Raw genomic sequence first — 18,838 nt, forward strand, 5'->3', positions numbered from 1 at the left:
ATAAATGAAAAAAGGGAGATCTTTGATTATTAATAAACACCGAGGCTATTGGAGTGTGATAAATCAGTTTAATCCAGGAAATGAATGTTGGACTAAAATTAAACTTCTCCAACACATAAAATAAGTAAGGCCATTCAACTCTATCAAATGCTTTCTCTGCATCTAATGAAATAACACATTCTGAAGTGCTATGTGAAGGAGTATAAACAATATTCAGTAATCTCCTAACATTGAAAAAAGAATAGCGATTTTTAATAAAACCGGTTTGATCTTCCGAAATAATTTGGGGTAATACCTTCTCCAGCCTGGATGCCAGTAACTTGGAAAAGATCTTGGCGTCTACATTCAATAAAGATATTGGTCTATAGGATGCACAGTCTGTAGGGTCTTTATCTTTCTTCAGTATTAAAGAAATGGAAGCTCTATAAAAAGATTGTGGCAAATTCCCCAATCTAATTGCTTCTTCAAAAACCCTGCATAACCAAGAAGAAAGAGTAGCAGAAAAACATTTTAAAAATTCTACTGTATACCCATCTGGACCTGGTGCTTTCCCAGAATTCATTGAGGAAATAACCCCTTTAATTTCTGCATCCATAATAGGAGTATCTAATATTGAAAGATCATCAGATGATAATTTTGGAAAATTCAATTTCCCAAGAAAATCACATATGGTATTACAATCCTGAGGGAATTCAGATTGATACAGGGAGGTATAAAAGTCTTGAAATGACTTATTTATCTCATCATGGTTAACTGTCAAATCCCCATTCTGCTGACGAATCTTAGTGATTTGACGTTTAACCAAAACATTCTTCAACTGACTGGCTAACAGTTTACCCGATTTATCACTATGTATATAAAAATCAGATCTGGTTTTCATTAATTGATTTTCAATCGGAGATGTAAGTAATAAACTGTGTTCCGTTTGAAGTTCAACCCTTTGTTTGTAAAGCTCCTTACTAGGAGTGATCGAATATTTCTTGTCAATCTCTTTAATTTTATCAACCAATAACAGAGTTTCCTTCTTAATGCGTTTTCTCAGACCAACAGAGTAAGAGATAATCTGTCCACGTATATACGCTTTAAAAGTGTCCCAAAGTGTTCCGCAAGAAATATCATCCATGGAATTAGTTGAAAAGCAGAAATCGATCTGTTCCTTCATAAATTTAATAAAGTCCGGATCTTGCAGTAAGGTAGAGTCAAATTGCCATTGTCTAACATTAGAAGCTGTATCTGTAAATTTAATAGAAAGTTTTAATGGAGCATGGTCAGAGATAGCTATAATATCATAATTACAACCAATTACCGATGGAATAAAACAAGAGTCAATAAAAAAATAATCAATTCTCGAATAAGAATGATAAACATGTGAGAAAAAAGAAAACTTTGTCGTTAGGATGCCGAAATCTCCAAATATCAAAAACTCCATTATCAGTCAAAAAGGAGTTAATACAAGTGGCTGACTTATTGGGTAAAGTCTGAATGGATATAGATTTGTCCATCAAAGGATTTAAACAACAATTAAAGTCACCACCCATTATTAACTTATATTCATTTAGATTAGGTAAAGAAGTAAATAAGGACTTTAAAAAATCAGGACAATCCACATTTGGAGCATAAACATTAACCATAGCAACCTTTTTATTATAAAGTAAACCCGTAATTAACAAAAATCTACCATTCGGATCCGAAAGGATATCGTGTTGAACAAATGCAATAGAGGAGTCAATAAAAATTGAAACTCCCTTTACTTTGGCATTTGAATTCGAATGATACTGTTAACCCCGCCAAGACCTAAAAAAGCGATATTTGTCCTCCTTCCTCACGAGTTTCTTGTACAAAAATGATATGAGCATTAACTCTTTGGAATACTTTGAAAATCTTCTTTCGTTTAATCGGATGGTTTAAACCATTAGTATTCCAAGACACAAAATTAATGGTCTGAGCCATGCTTCTAAAATCAACCCTTTGGTATAAAAAGGGTTAACCAAATTATAAACTCATGCACCCGGAAGAGGAACAAAAATAAAGAGCGGAACCGGAAGTGACGACATCGTAGACATATTTGAAGTTCAAAAACAGCCCAAATGAAAAAACTAAAACAAACTGGTAAAAGAAAAATAAAATTAGAAAACAGACCATCCCCCACTCCCACAAGAAAAAGAAAAAAAGCCAAAATAAGGCTAGAAAAAGAAAAAAATTAGACTAATTCTACCCCCATATCAGCAGAAGACCACTCCGTATATAAAGGATATATATTTAAAAAAACCACCCTGACTTTAAAAATTATAATCACTATACTAAAACCACACTTCTTAATATACTTAGTTGTAAAAAAAAAGAATATAATTACTAAAAGCTTATAAATCAGGTTATAACCCAAACAAATCAAGAAATATTTAAACTATGATAAGCGATGCATTATAGGAAGAAGACGAGAGAAGAAAAAATAATGCCATCTTAAACAAAACCAAGAATATTTTTCCAAAAAACCACCATCTTAATAAAAAAGAATTCACCTTTGAAGGGTTAAAAATACACCTTTGAAGGAACAAAAATAAAAGTCAAAAATATAGTATAATGGTTAAAGTGTATAAAACAGAGCGATTAATATAACGAAAACACACTTTAACTTAAATATAAAGTATAGGATAAACCTACACCAATAACCAGAGACTAAATCGGGTTTGAGGAATCGAAAACCATCTTACACGATCAGAATCACTCATTTATTAGAGATTCTCAAAGTCGACACTCTTGGCTTTAAGTGTTTCCACCAATTTAGTGGTCGAAATTAAATCCTGTTGCAATTTTTCAATTGTCAAATCTCGTTTCCGAGCATCTTCTTGCAGAGATGCGATAAGAACTTGCTGCTGGTTAATTACTAAATCCGTCTTAACCATATAATCTTGAAAAGCCTTTATATCTTGTTTAAAAATTTGTTGTAGTTCATCAATTTTTTTTATCCAAAACCTCCATAAACAGTTCATAAGTTAATTCAGTGCGTTGCGATTGAGCTTGCTTCTTTCCATTACCGTTCGGGTTGCGCCCCGGTTCTCGTCCTTTAGATCTAAGAGCCATTTCTGTTTGCATATCTTCAAAAATTCACAATAAACTCTTAACGATAAGTCCAAAAAAATAGCAAGAATCTTTTGGTGTAGGTAAAAATAAGTTGGATAAGGGTGATCAAAGGTTTAAAAAAGTAAAGGTTATGGAGCGAATCTAAAACAGTACTCACTCCATGAGCGTCTCCCACTGACCTCATGAATCTCATCTCTTACTAAAATAAAGTTTCTTTCCAGGCATCTGTTTTAAAGCCTGCGAGAGGACAGCAACAAAATTAATTGTGAATACACAATTTCTCTGCTGTCTGGTTTGGGAATTTTGGAGCTGAATAGCAGGCTTCTGCACATGCCTTGCATCTTACTGTGTGTACTAATTCTCAATAGTCTTGAAAAGAATCCAAAGAATTTAAGTATTACAGATATGTATGTGGTATCAACAGCTTTATTTAAATTAAAAACATGCAGCATACTTCTTACATAAAGCAACAAACCTGATCATATCCACACTACATTTGAAAGCAGAAGCAAATATCCAGGAATAGTGAAACAGGGCACAACTGCTTGAAATGCTAAAGCAGACGAACACTTTCAACCTCTACCGAGACTGGAGCAATAGTAATAATGCATTAATTTTTAGAACATAAGCCAGGGTTGCTCTGTGTTCTCGCATTGGGGGTAAGGCAGGAACTCTCCGCTGTACGGTCACATGCTGTCTCTCTTGCCATAAGAGTATGGACCCACATTTGTCTTTGTGTCGTTGAAATCTGAGATGGTACCCAAAGTTTCCATCAGACGTGTCACCAAACAGGTGCTAATGCTGCATCTTCGTGACTTTAAGTTTCTGCAAGAATAAATTAAGAAAATAAGTGCCCTTGATTAGACTAACAATAAAACACAGAACTGTACAGAGCAGGAACAGGCTCCTTGCCCCAAAATGGTCTGCTATATTCAGATATGTTCATAGGTTATATTCAGTTATATCAGAGTGCTTATTCAAGAACTAATCATACTCATACAAGAAGAACACACACACATTTTAATATGAATCTACAACACTAAAGGAAATTTAGCAAAAGGAAGAGGCCAGAATTGGGTGTTGGTATCACTGTCTTATATAATGTGTAGTTTGTTGGTAAGTGCAGCAGTACTTTGCAAACACATAAAATTATTATACATTAATAAGTAAATTTTACACATTACTAAGTAAAGAAGAGCAAAGTAGTGTTCACGAGTCCATGGACCATTTATAAATCTGATGGCTGGGGTTGGGGGAGATGGGACAAATCTGTTTGAATCATTGAGTGTGGGTCTTCAGGCCCCTGTACCTCTGCCCTGATAGTAGTAATGAGCACAGGGCTTGCCCCAGATGGTGAGGATCCTTATTGATAGATGTTGTACTCTTCAGGCACTAGCCCTTGAAGATGTTCTTGATAATGGAGAGGGTTGTCTCTCTAAGGAGAGGCTGAGTCTGCAATCTTTTGTAAGCTCTTGCAATCCTGTACAATGGAGTAACCATACCAGACTGTGATGCAGCCAGTCAGAATTCTCTCCATTTTACATCTATAGAAATTTGCAAGAGGCTTTGCAAAATGATTCTTCTTCCCACACTTACTGCAGGACTTTCCATAAGCAGGAGACTTCCTTGGGATGTGTCTGCCTCCATCTTTGTTGTTTGAGCCTGTCTCTTTGCTACGCAGTTGCTTTGTGAAATGCCATGTGCTTTGCTCCTCTGTTTTCACAGCTTGCACTGTCACCTGTTTGGTGCATCCCCCTAGCTTGTACTTGTGTGGTCTCTGCACATATTCACAGCCTTTTTTAACGTTAAATCTTTTTCCCAAAGCAATCTTCCTTGGAGTTCATTATGTAGGATTCCACAAACTATTTTGTCTCTGACTAGTGAGTCGCTCAAGTCTCCAAACTCACAGGACATGTTCAGTATGTGAAGCTTAGCTAAGTATTGGTCAAAGCTGACACCTTCCTTCTGTTCAGAGGAAAAGAACTTGCATCTCTCAAATGTGACGTTTTTACTTGGGGAAAAAATGCTCCTCAAATCTTGTTATCAGAGTGTCCAAAGTAAAGGCTGTCTCATCAACTTGAAAGCTGTTGTAGATGTCGAAAGCATCTTCGCCAATTAGATGTAAAAATATGGATGCTTTAAATTTTTCCTCCAATCCACTAGATCTAGTCACTGCTAAATACTGTGCATCATTGAAGCATTAGGTTATCAGTTAAATTCCTGGTAAACTGAGTAGGAGTGGGAGGAAGGTTATCTATTGTCTAATTTTCAGGCTCTCACCTGGCAGCCACTTGGTGAACCCTGTTACCTTTGGCAGCTTCAAAGGGTGACCTCTTCCTCATCACTCAGATCTGCACAGTAGCTAAGTCACTGGGAACAAGAATAACTCATTTGAAGAGAAACAATATGCAAAGTTATGAAGGATGGCAAGGTCATGTCAGGGTTAGCACAACACTAATACAGTGCCAGTGGCCCGGATTTAATTCCACCACTGTTTTTCCATGAATGCATGTGTTTCATCTGGGTGCCACGGTTTCCTCCCATATTTTAAAGACATACGGGTTTGTAGGTTAATTGGTGACATGAAGTAGTTGGGCAGTGCAGGCTCATTGGTCTGGTAGCACCAGTTACCAGACTAAGTAAATAATGAAAAGGAAAACGAAAAGCAGGAAAATCTTTAGGGGCTGCTCAAAAGGCAGTAGTATGTTTTGGCTTCCATTTCTGTCAAGTTGGATCTGATTTATCATTTACTGCCTTCCCCCATGAAGCTTAACAAATCCAGACTGTCCCAAGGACAGTCCTGATGAAGGGTCTCAGTTTGAAATCTTGACTGTTCATTTTCCTACATAGATGCTGCCTGACCTAATGAGTTCCTCCTGTATTTTGTGTGTGTGGCTGTCCTGAGGTAACAAAGATCCGTGCATACGTTTCTTCTGTGTAGGCCACTATTGCCTCAACATTAACAATTCTTAACACTCTTGTTCAAATCCTTCAATGACCTCACCTCTCTCATTGCTGTAATCTTCTTCAAACCCCCTGTTCACAGAGAAGTTTTTGTTCCTCCACCTCTTGTGCCTTCTCCTTTCTTTAATCACCAGGCCTTTAACCATTTAGGCTCCAAGCATTGTTAAGCCATCCAGTAAGTTGGTCTCCTTATTGTTCTCCCTCCCCTTAATATTATGTTTAAACTGCACCCGTTTGATCATGTACGTGGTTCCCATTACTCATAATTCCTTCATTAATCTCAGAATCAGGTTTATTTTCAATGTCACACATGATGTGAAATTTGTTGTTCTGCAGCAGCAGCACATTGCTAAATTACTAAAACTTACAGAATTAAAAAATATAAACTTTAGCCTAATTTTAAACGCAAAGTACACTGCAGATGCTGTGGTCAAATCAAGACGTACAAACAAGCTGGACGAACTCAGGAGGTCGGGCAGCATCCGTTGACACGAACAGTCGACAGATGCTGCCCAACCTGTTGAGTTCATCCAGCTTTTTTGTACGTCTTGATTAGCCTAATTTTAGCCCTGTGGCATACTGTGGAACAGTTTATCTTGTCAAGGGCACCATACAACTACAGATGTTAAAGTAACTGGCTTATAATTATCTGCCTTTTGCCTACAGCCTTTATTGATCAGTAGCGTGACATTCACCTTCTTCCAATCTGCTGGGACCTGCCCAGAGTCCAGAGAATTTTGGTAAATTATCACCAAAGCCTCCATTATAACTTCTGCCATTACTTTCAGTACCCTAGATGCACTCTATCAGGACTAGGGGACTTATCTATCTTAAAGGCTACAAGTTTGTTCAGTACTACCTCTCTAGTGATAACTATTGTATTGAGGTCCTCACCTCCCAACGCATCCATAACATCTCTCTTTAGCATGTTAGGAGTGTCCTGCACTGTGACGAGCAAGACAAAATAGTCATTCAAAGACTTTGCCATTTCCCCGTTATCCAATATCAATTCCCCCTTCTCTGCTTTTCTGCTTAATATAATTATAAAAACTTTTACTATCTGTTTTTATATTTTGTGCTAGTTTATTTTCATAATCTAGCTTCCCATTACTTAATGCTCGCTTAATGGTTCTTTGTTGGTTTTTAAAGTTTTCCCAATCTTCCAGTTTCCCACTACTCTTGGCGATTTTGTACACATGACCTTTAGTTTGATTCCTTCTTTTATTTCCTTAGTTATCCAAGGTTGGCTCTCCCCACCCTTAATGTCCTTGTTTTTAACTGGAATATACTTTTGTGGAGCACCGTGAAAAATCTCTTTGAATGTTTCCCACTGTTCCTCAATCGTCCCACCATATAGCCTGCGTTCCCAGTCTACACTAGCCAAACCCTCCCTCATCCCCTTGTAGTCTCCATTGTTTAGGCAGAATACACTGGTTTTCAATTGAACCATTGCACCCTCCATTTGTATGAGAAACTCAGTTATGCTGTGATCACTCTTTCCACAAGGATCCCTAACTACAAGATCACTAATTTTACCTGTCTCATTGCACAGGACCAAATCTAAGATAGCACGTTCCCTTGTAGGTTCAGTAACATGCTGTTCAAGAAAGCTATCAAGGATGCATTCTATGAAGTCCTCAAGACTGCCTCGACCAACTTGATTGACCCAATCTATGTGCAAGTTTAAGTCCCCCATGATAATTGCTGTTTCATTCTTACATGCCTCAGATATTTCTCTGTTTATTGCCTCTGCTACTGTAATGTTATTATTCAATGGCTGATAGACAACTCCCTCCAGTGATTTTTCCTCTTTACTATTCCTAATCTCTACCCAGATGGATTCAACATTCTGCTCCTTAGATCTTCTCTCTCTTTCAATCTTTTTATTAATATTTAGAATATTATGAATGAGATACAATTCAAATAATGGTAAGGGATTACAAATATATAGACTCCCATTATACATAAAGAAATACATAAACAATGAATACAGCATAAGTAAGTTTCCCAAAACATAAACCATATAGTATATATATGAACAAGGTAAGTTTAGATATTCCATAATATATAGTATAAAAAAGAGAAAAAAAAAATCTATCTAAGAAAGTTAGCTAATCTACTAATCTAGTATCAAGAAAAAGAAAAAAAAAACAAAGAAAAAAAAACTAAAAAAAACTTTTAAAAAAGAGAAAAAAAAAGGGCTGTTCATAGTATCTCACGAGCATACATAAACATCAATGACGTCAACTCCGATCCTCTCAACATACATACGATTAAAGCTGAAAAAAAACCGATAAGCCTGGCACAGGGCCATTACATCATATGAAAATATTGAATAAATGGTCTCCATATCTTTTCAAATTTAATAGAAGTATCAAATACAGCACTTCTAATTTTTTCTAAATTTAGACATAACATAGTTTGAGAAAGCCAATGAAATACCGTGGGAGGATTAATTTCCTTCCAATTCAACAAAATAGATCTTCTAGCCATCAAAGTGAGAAAAGCAATCATTCGACAGGCGGAAGGAGATAAGTGAAGTAAGTCCATCATCGGTAAACCAAAAATTGCGGTAATAGGATGGGGTTGTAAATCAATGTTCAATACCGCCGAAATAATATCAAAAATATCTTTCCAATATTTTCTCAAAAGTGGACATGACCAAAACATATGAGTTAAAGAAGCGATTTCTAATTGACATCTGTCACAAATAGGGTTTATATGAGAATAAAAATGAGCTAATTTATCCTTGGACATATGGGCCCTATGTACAACCTTAAATTGTAATAATGAATGTTTGGCACATATAGATGATGTATTAACTAATTTAAGAATTCTATCCCAATTCTCAATAGGAATAATAAGATTAAGTTCTCTTTCCCAATCATTTTTGGTCTTATCAAAGGGCACTGAACGTATCTTCATAATTATATTATAAAGTTTTGATATAAGCCCTTTTTGAAAAGGGTTTAATTCAAACAAACTTTCCAAAGTATCTGAAGACAGAGAATTTGGGAACGAAGGAAGTACCGTACTTAAAAAATGCCTAACCTGTAAGTATCTAAAAAAATGAAATCTAGGCAAATTATATTTATTAGCTAGTTGCTCAAAGGACATAAAACAGTTGTCCAAAAATAAGTCGGAAAATCTTAATAATCCCTTAGTTTTCCAAGCCAAAAAAGCATGATCTATAATTGAGGGGTGGAAAAAACAATTAGATACAATAGGACTATTTAACACGAATTGAGTCAACCCGAAAAATTTCCGAAATTGAAACCATATACGTAAGGTATATTTAACTATCGGGTTGTCAATTCGCTTCGGCAATTTAGAAAGAGCAAAAGGGAGAGATGTCCCTAAGATAGAACCCAGAGCATAAGCAGAAACCGATTTGGTTTCCAAACTCACCCAATGAGGGCCAAAAGGACCATCCCATTCTTTCAACCAACATATCAAATATCTAATATTAACTGCCCAATAATAAAATCTGAAATTGGGTAATGCCAACCCACCATCCTTCTTTGTCTTCTGTAAGTATATTTTACCTAACCTGGGATTTTTATTCTGCCATATATATGAGGAAATTTTTGAATCAACATTAGTAAAAAAGGATTTCGGAATAAAAATTGGTACCGCTTGAAAAACATATAAAAATTTAGGTAAAATAACCATCTTAATAGCATTAATCCTACCTATCAGAGATAAAGATAATGGTGACCACTTAGTAAACAAACCTTTAATCTGATCAATTAAGGGTAAAAAATTAAACCGAAATAATTCTTTATGGTTTTTGGTAATTTTAATCCCTAAATAAGTAAAAGAATCATTAGCTAATTTAAAAGGTAAAATACCATAATTTGGGACCTGTCTATTCAAAGGAAACAATTCACTCTTATTAAGATTTAACTTATACCCAGAAAACTCACTAAATTGAGCCAACAATGATAAGACTGCTGGAATAGATTTCTCAGGATTAGAGATGAATAATAATAAATCGTCTGCATATAAAGATACCTTATGAATATCTGTTCCACGATTAATACCCAAAATATCCTGTGATTCTCTGATGGCAATTGCCAAAGGTTCTAAAGCGATGTTAAATAGTAATGGACTAAGAGGACAACCTTGTCTAGTGCCCCGAAATAAACGAAAAAATGGAGATCTTTGATTATTAGTAAACACCGAGGCTACTGGAGTTTGATATATCAGTTTAATCCAAGAAATGAAGGTCGGACTGAAATTAAACTTCTCCAACACATAAAATAAGTAAGGCCATTCAACTCTATCAAATGCTTTTTCCGCATCTAATGAAATAACACATTCTGAAGTATTATGTGAAGGAGTATAAACAATATTCAATAATCTCCTAACATTGAAAAAAGAATAGCGATTTTTAATAAAACCGGTTTGGTCTTCCGAAATAATTTGGGGTAATACCTTCTCCAACCTAGAAGCCAGCAACTTGGAAAAAATCTTAGAATCCACATTCAATAAAGATATTGGTCTGTAGGATGCACAATCAGTAGGGTCTTTATCTTTCTTCAGTATTAAAGAAATGGAAGCTCTATAAAAAGATTGTGGCAACTTCCCCAATCTAATTGCTTCTTCAAAAACCTTGCATAGCCAAGGAGATAGAGTATCAGAAAAACATTTTAAAAATTCTACTGTATACCCATCTGGACCTGGTGCTTTCCCAGAATTCATTGAGGAAATAACCCCTTTAATTTCCGCATCCGTAAACGGAGTATCTATTACTGAAAGATCATCAGATGATAGTTTTGGAAAATTCAATTTCCCGAGAAAATCACACATGGTATTATGATCCTGAGGGAATTCAGATTTATACAGGGAGGTATAAAAGTCTTGAAAAGACTTATTTATGTCATCATGGTTAACTGTCAAATCCCCATTCTGCTGTCGAACCTTAGTAATCTGGCGTTTAACTGAAACATTCTTCAGCTGACTAGCTAACAGTTTTCCTGATTTATCACTATGTATATAGAAATCAGATCTGGTTTTCATTAATTGATTTTCTATCGGAGATGTAAGTAATAAACTATGTTCCATTTGAAGTTCAACCCTTTGTTTATAAAGTTCCATGCTAGGAGTAGTCGAATATTTCTTGTCAATCTCTTTAATTTTATCAACCAGTAAAAGAGTTTCCTTCTTAATGCGTTTTCTCAGACCAGCAGAATACGAGATAATCTGTCCACGTATATACGCTTTTAAAGTGTCCCAAAGTGTTCCGCATGAGATATCCTCCGTGGAATTAGTTGAAAAGAAGAAATCAATCTGTTCCTTCATAAATTTAATAAAGTCCGGTTCTTGCAATAAGGTAGAGTCAAATCGCCATTGTCTAGCATTTAAAGCTGTATCCGTAAAATTAATAGAAAGTTTTAATGGAGCATGGTCAGAAATAGCTATAATATCATAATTACAACCAATTACCGATGGAATAAAACAAGAGTCAATAAAAAAATAATCAATTCTCGAATAGGAGTGATAAACATGTGAGAAAAAAGAAAACTCTTTGTCATTAGGATGACGAAATCTCCAAATATCAAAAACTCCATTATCAGTCAAAAAGGAGTTAATACAAGTGGCCGACTTATTGGGTAGAGTCTGAATAGGTGTAGATTTGTCCATCAAAGGAATTAAACAACAATTAAAGTCACCACCCATTATTAACTTATATTCATTTAAATTAGGTAAAGAAGTAAATAAGGACTTAAAAAAGTCAGGACAATCCACATTCGGGGCATAAACATTAACCATAGCAACCTTTTTATTACCGAGTAAACCCGTAATTAACAAAAATCTACCATTCGGATCCGAAAGGATATCGTGTTGAACAAATGCAATAGAGGAGTCAATAAAAATTGAAACTCCCTTAACTTTGGCATTCGAATTCGAATGATACTGTTGACCCCGCCAAGACCTAAAAAAGCGATATTTGTCCTCCTTCCTCACATGAGTTTTTTGTACAAAAATAATATGAGCATTAAGTCTTTGGAATACTTTGAAAATCTTCTTTCGTTTAATCGGATGGTTTAATCCATTAGTATTCCAAGACACAAAGTTAATGGTTTGAGCCATGTTTCTAAAGTCATCCCTTTGGTATATAAAGGGTTAACCATGTTATAAACTCATGCATCCGGAAGAGGGACAAAAATAAAGAGCGGACCCGGAAGTGACGACATCGTAGACATATTTGTAGTTCAAGAACAGCCCAAGTAAAAAAACTAAAACAAATTGATAAGAGAAAAATTAAAAAAGAAAACAGACCAACCCCCACCCCCGTATGAAAAAGAAAAAAAGCCAAAATATGGCTAGAAAAAAGAAAAAATGAAACTAACTCTACCCCCATATCAGTGGCAGACCACTCCGTGTTTAACGGATATATATAAAAAACCACCCGAACTTTAAGAATTATGATCGCAGTACTAAAAACTGCGCTTCTTAATATGCTGAGTTGTAAAGAAAAAGGGAATAAAATCATTAAAAGTTTATAAATCGGGTTATAACCCAAACAAATCAAGAAGTATTTAAACTATGATAAGCGATGCATTATAGGAAGAAGACGAAAAAAGAAACAATAACGCCATCTTAAACTAAACCAATACTTTGCAAAAAACCATTATCTTGATATTAAACAAAAAATTCACTTCGAAAGGTTAAAAATATACCTTCAAGGGAACAAAAATAATAGACAAAAATATAGTATAGTAGTTAAAGTGTATAAGACAGAGCGATTAATATAACGAAAACACACTTTAACTTAAATATGAAGTATAGGATAAACCTACACCAATAACCAGAGACTAACCCTGGTTTAAGAAATCGAAAACCATCTTTCACGATCAGAATCACTCATTTAATGGAGAGTAGTAACTGTATCAGTAGGGAAGTTCTCCTCCAAATACTTTTTCGCTTCAAAGGTAGACAAAAATACTTTACGCGGAGCATTCGGGGGGGAGATCCTGAGCTTCGCCGGGTATAAGAGCGCAGGTTTTAGATTTTTCTCATAACATTCAGACATCAGAGGTTTAAAAAGCAGCCTTTTTTTCATAACTTCTGGGCTGAAATCTTGCACCAAACGAAAACAATAATCACGAAATTTAATCATCCCAGCCCTTCGAGCTTCACGAATGAGTTGTTCTTTATCGTGTACGTAATGAAATCGGACGATTACCACCGGGGGCTTATCTGAAACCGTCGGTGATCGACTCCAAATTCTATGTGCTCGGTCAAGTAGCGGAGGGTTTACTGGAAAAACCGACGGAAACGCATCTTTTAGAAATTGAGCAAAGTATTTCGAAGGATCGCCTTGTTCTATGCCATCTGGGAGACCAAGTATGCGTAGGTTCTGTCTTCTGGACCGATTCTCCAAATCGACACTCTTGGCTTTAAGTGTCTCCACCAGTTTAATAGTCGAAATTAAATCCTGTTGCAATTTTTCAATTGTCAAATCTCGTTTCCGAGCTTCTTCTTGCAGCAATGTGATAAGCGCTTGCTGCTGGTTAATTACTGAATCCGTCTTAACCATATAATCTTGAAAAACCTTTATATCTCGTTGAAAAGCCTGACGTTGTTCCTCAAATTTTTTATCCAAAAGCTCCATAAGCAGTTCATAAGTTAACTCAGTGCGTTGCGGTTGAGCTGGCTTCTTTCCATTACCGTTCGGGTTTCGCCCCGGTTCTCGTCCTTTGGATCTAAGAGCCATTTCTGTTTCCTTAGATCTTATATCGCCTCTCACCATTGCCCTGATATCATCCTTAATTAAGAGCACTACCCGGCTCCCTTATCTTCCTGCCTATCCTTCTGTATTACTTGATATCCTTTGATATTTAATTCCCCACCCTCTCCACCCTGCAACACGTCTCTGTAAAGCCACTAAATCAAACCCCTACGTACTGATTTGTGCTCAAGTTCACTGATCTTATTTCGAATACTATGGGCATTCAGATAAAGTGCCCTTCCACTGTTACGAACCCCGTAACTGGGTCACTTACCAGCAAAGATAGAGAGGTCCGTTGAAGTCTGATGGTACTATTTTTAACAGTATTTATTGATAAAAATACACAAAAATAATATCAATGCAAACATACAGATAATATACATCGTCAATACTAAATTTAAAAGTGCGGGTATAATAATAATCAATAAGAAATAGCTCTATCGTTGTCTAGGGGATAATGTATTGTCCGATGGAAATATAAAAGTCACTCAGTTCATTCAGGCTGCAGCATTTTGGTTGGAGAGAGAGACAGATTTTTGAAACTTGCCGGCTTTCCTTTATCCAATCTTGATCCGTATTCGTCCTTTAGCGAGGCCGTTCCGTGGAAGACTTGTCATCCGGGCAAGGATGGACACACACGAGCCCCCACCGGTCTCATACGTTTCTCCTGGTGCGTCTAAAGGGGTTGTTCCCCCTTTATCCTTTTATCCTTATTCACGGGGTCTCAGATGTCAATCAGGTTGGGATGATGCAATCCCTCAACCAGCCCACTCTGGTCATTCCCTGAGGGCTTCAATGAATAGTACAGTACTCAATACACAATTCCGTCTCCAAGAGACAATAGTCGTCATCAATGGTTCCGCCTTTCTGGGGCCAGGACACACATTCCAAACCCTTGTGGATTCTGCGTGTCTCTCTCTCATTTCCTGGGTCCCAGGCCCGAATTAATAGCGATCTTGCGATTCTCAAAAAGGAGGGGGCTACTTTGTACCCTTCAGCCCCTCAGAGTTGTGGCACATTCGTAACACCACTCATTGTGCTTTTAAAACCTTGTAATCTTCTACTCTTTTTGCACTTGACTTTTCTTTATTCCTGTCTTACTTTTCTCTTTTTTATCTGTTGCTTTTTTAAAATCTTTATCCATACTTTTACTTTATCCATACTTCTCTAAACTGTTGAACCCACCCCCCTACTATTTAGTTTAAACCCCTGTCCACAGTCCCAGTTATGCAATTCACTAGGATCCAGGTCCCAACATAGTTCAGATAGAGCCTGTCCCAATGGTACAGCTCCCTTCTTCCCCAATACTGGTGCCAATTTCTCATGAATTCAAACCACTTCTCCCACACCAATCCTTGGGCCACACATTTAACTCTCTAATCTTTTTGATCCCATGCCAATTTGCCCGTGGTACAGGTAGTAATCCAAAGATTACCACCTGTATTGACTGGTCTGGTGTTGCATGAGCAAGATTTTAAACAATGGTGCAAACTTTTGCAATTTCTTTCTTATAAAATATACATGCTTCACTGCTCAAGTGAGACAACAGATTGGCAATAGGCAAAAACCCATTGCATCCGTTATGGAAATGAAAATCTATAGATGTTAGAAGTCTAAAACAATAGTTGAGAGAAGCTGGAAACATTCATCATGTCAAGTGGCATCTGTGAAAGGAGAAACAGGACAAAGTTTTCTAAATCTTTGCAGGACTGAAACACAAAGGCTTCTGTCGATGTTGGAAATCTAGAACAACACACACATAATGCTATGGGTACTTAGCAGTCTAAGCCCAATCATTGGAGAAGAATAAGCAGCTTTAAGCATGCCTTGGAGTCCTTTACACCCAACCAAGAGAGCAGCAAATGTTTAAAGTTTCACCCAGTTGTCATGACTTCTGTCAGTGAAGTACTTACTCAGTGCGATATTGAACAAGGAGCACAGCTTAATCACTGTGACAGAGGCAAGAGATTTAGGATGTTTCTCCTTGAGCTTTGAAGGCTGAGAGGCAAAATGAAAGAAGTGTATAAAATTAAAAGAAACATTGATAAGGTAAGCAATAAGAATCTTTTTCCAGGGTAGGAATGAAAAATACTAGAGAGCAAATACTCAATTTAAGTTAGGAGGTGAGTTTGCAAGGCTTTTTTTTCTGCACAGGGACAGGTACCACAGCAATTGTTGGAGTCTGATAGGACAGCCGTTTCATAGACTTGAAGCACCACTTTTCTGTTCTTTTGGAATGTTAACACTGAGGGAGTGCTGGCATTGATCCCAGGAGAAAGTTGGATATAACGGCATTGAAATGCAGAGGAAATTTCGGAGCAATCACTGTGTAGGTCCCCAGCACAGTACCAGGAAGCATCTCCATGAAAATGTCCATCTTCGCCCTACTTGAAACCCCTCATTTATTTTCAACCAGTAAATCAAACTCATTTTCCTCGAAATGTCCATAAAGCTTTTATTCAAGTTTAAGTGCAGTAATAATTCCAGTCAAACAAAGAAGAAAGTAAGAGGGTTACAGGCAGCTAATGTCTCCTAATAGAGATGATAAGGAAAATAAGGCATAGTTTCCCTTGTATCTCTGCCCGATGTTGAATTAATTGATGTTATTAAGATTCTCCCTAACACTTCCATTTCTCTGAAGACCTTTGCATCAATTTAAAAGGAACAAAATCCGTAAGAACAATGTATTACAATCTCAAAATACAATTACTATATTGTGTGTGACAGGCATTCCCGGGACTCTGTCCTGGAGTGATGACAGAAAGTACAATTAACTTGCTGCTAAATTCTTGCAATCCTTTGTTGGCTACCAATACTCACACTGCTAACAAGAAAATGATTTATTGATAATTTGTATCGGCACTGGCCAAGTGTTTACATAATTGGAAACATCAATAGCATATATTAATATAGCGTCCTAGCTACTCCGCATTTGGCTTCCGGTATCATTTAAAGTTGATTTTCAAGTTCCTTTACTTCATTTGAAAGCTGCCAATGCAACCGGAGTGCATCACTGGATCGTTTTTGTTTTATAATCCTGCTCCAGTTCTTAAGTCTTTTTCTGCCGATCTCTTATAATTAAACAATCTCTCTCAAAAGATGATTGACAGGTCAGCTTTTTTGAACTGAGTCCCTTAACTACGGAATTCAATACCTAAAACTATAAGGGGTGCAGACATAGTTGACACTTATAAATGCCAACTCAAAACTCATTTATAACTTGCTTTTAACTAACATCTTTTTGTCTTTTATTTTCAGTTTTTATTTTTATGTCGGGTCTTTATCTCATTGTAAAATATTTTGAACTATATCGTCTGTATGAAAAGCGCTCTATAAATAAATTACCATTACTGTACTATGTGATTATCAATACCAGCATTATATTCATATTAAACATCATCGATCAATATATAATCCAGAGAAAGTGGTAATAATACACAGACCTGCCTGGGACAGCCCGTACTCCGTCCGGCGAGCTGAGGTGGAAGACAAAGGCGACAAGGAGGACGGTGAAGAGTTTCAGCCAGTTCATGACTTTTAAATGTGGAGTTACAAACAAGTAGGAAGACGTTGGGAGAAACTTTTAGCGACAAACTGTGAACCTCCTTATCTTGCGTTGGAACAACTTCTACCGCACTCTGTTTACAGATAAAGGTGAAGAAGCGGTTTATAATTCAGATTCTAGCCGTCTGCATCGAATGTGATAAATCACTTAACGTTTTGCGTTATTTCCCATCTGCAAAATCAGATTGGACATTCGTTGCAAACATTAATTCTTCCAGATCGCTGCATTATACAATATTCATTTAAACATATTTACATTAACATTCACTAACGCATGTCCACAAGCAAAAAAAATCGCCAATGTTCTAATTGTAGAGGTGGTTACGAGCTAGGGTGTGGGACATGATTCATTCGGGGAAACCGGAGATGGACGCGAATCCAAATAGATAAGGGCATTTTGAGAGAGAGTTCAGTTTGAAGTGCGATTTGTTAGATACTTACGGGAAGTAGCGCCAACACCTCAACTGGAATTCAGACTCTCCCGAAGCCCTCTCTTTCTCGAGTATGCTGGTTTCTGCTCTCTTGTGTTTCCCATTGCTGGCGATTGCTTCGGGTCTTTTATAGCCCAGCACCTCTCGGTGATATTTTGACGTCAGTCGGCTGAAAAGACACCCAGTGAAGGAACTTGATAAATCCCCTGTGGACAGTCAGTGCCCTGGATACAGTCCAGGCGTCAACACACCAGTTCAGTCTAACCCAGAACGATTTAGCAGGAGTTGCAACGGCAGAGCTCGGTACTTCTTTCATTGCCAACACCCACTTTGTAGAGTTTACAACTGAAGTTAAGATGATGATACTAAGTAAAGCGAACCCTCGAGGGATAATGCGAACAAACGGACAAACTCAGGTCTCCCACCCCTGATCTCATTAAGTTACGGACCCACTGCTGCCATTGTCTGGTTTCGAGACGTCTGACAGAAGACAGATGAATAATTTAAAACGTCATGTTCTCCTCAATTTCATGAAGACATTGAGTATGCGACATGGAAACAGGACTGTCTCGGCCCATCTTGTTCATGCACCCCCACCTCGTTCAGAACAATGATGGGGGTCGGAGAGGGAATCTCATTGAAACCGAAGTTTGAAGTATGAGGATAGAGTGGAAATGGAGAGGAATTTTCCTTTTGGTAGGACAGTCTAGAATCAGAAGGCACGGCTTCACATCAAAGGGGTGTCTCTTTGAAAGCGGCTCTAGGAGGGTGGTGGTTGTTGGAATTTCGATGCCATAGGACTCACAAAACAAAAACTTCAGGCCGTCTTCCCACAGGTTGTTAATCCGACTAACTATTCTACTAACTGCCCCCACCCCGAGTATCTACTACCCGGTCACTGCACTGCAAACATTATAAACCTATTTTTATAATGCTGCTTACATTATAAGTACATGTCAGTAGTTATGTATTTATGTACATTTTATTCCATATCTTTAACTTTTTTAATATAATTATTTTTCTTGATGATTGTTGAATGTTGTTGCTTTATGTTGAATGT

General features: G+C 37.0%; 1 long non-coding RNA gene across 1 annotated transcript; it reads right to left on the minus strand.

Moving 5' to 3' along the window:
* Positions 1 to 3,491: 3,491 nt before the first annotated feature.
* LOC140738990 (uncharacterized) lies at positions 3,492 to 17,883 on the minus strand. The gene is made up of 3 exons (XR_012101514.1): positions 17,789 to 17,883; positions 17,227 to 17,421; positions 3,492 to 3,906 (listed from the first exon to the last, which is right to left on the minus strand). It is a non-coding gene; the product is annotated as an uncharacterized lncRNA (long non-coding RNA).
* Positions 17,884 to 18,838: the final 955 nt, after the last annotated feature.

The sequence above is a fragment of the Hemitrygon akajei genome, chromosome 14 (genome assembly GCF_048418815.1).
Source record: "Hemitrygon akajei chromosome 14, sHemAka1.3, whole genome shotgun sequence".
Lineage (NCBI taxonomy): Eukaryota > Metazoa > Chordata > Chondrichthyes > Myliobatiformes > Dasyatidae > Hemitrygon > Hemitrygon akajei.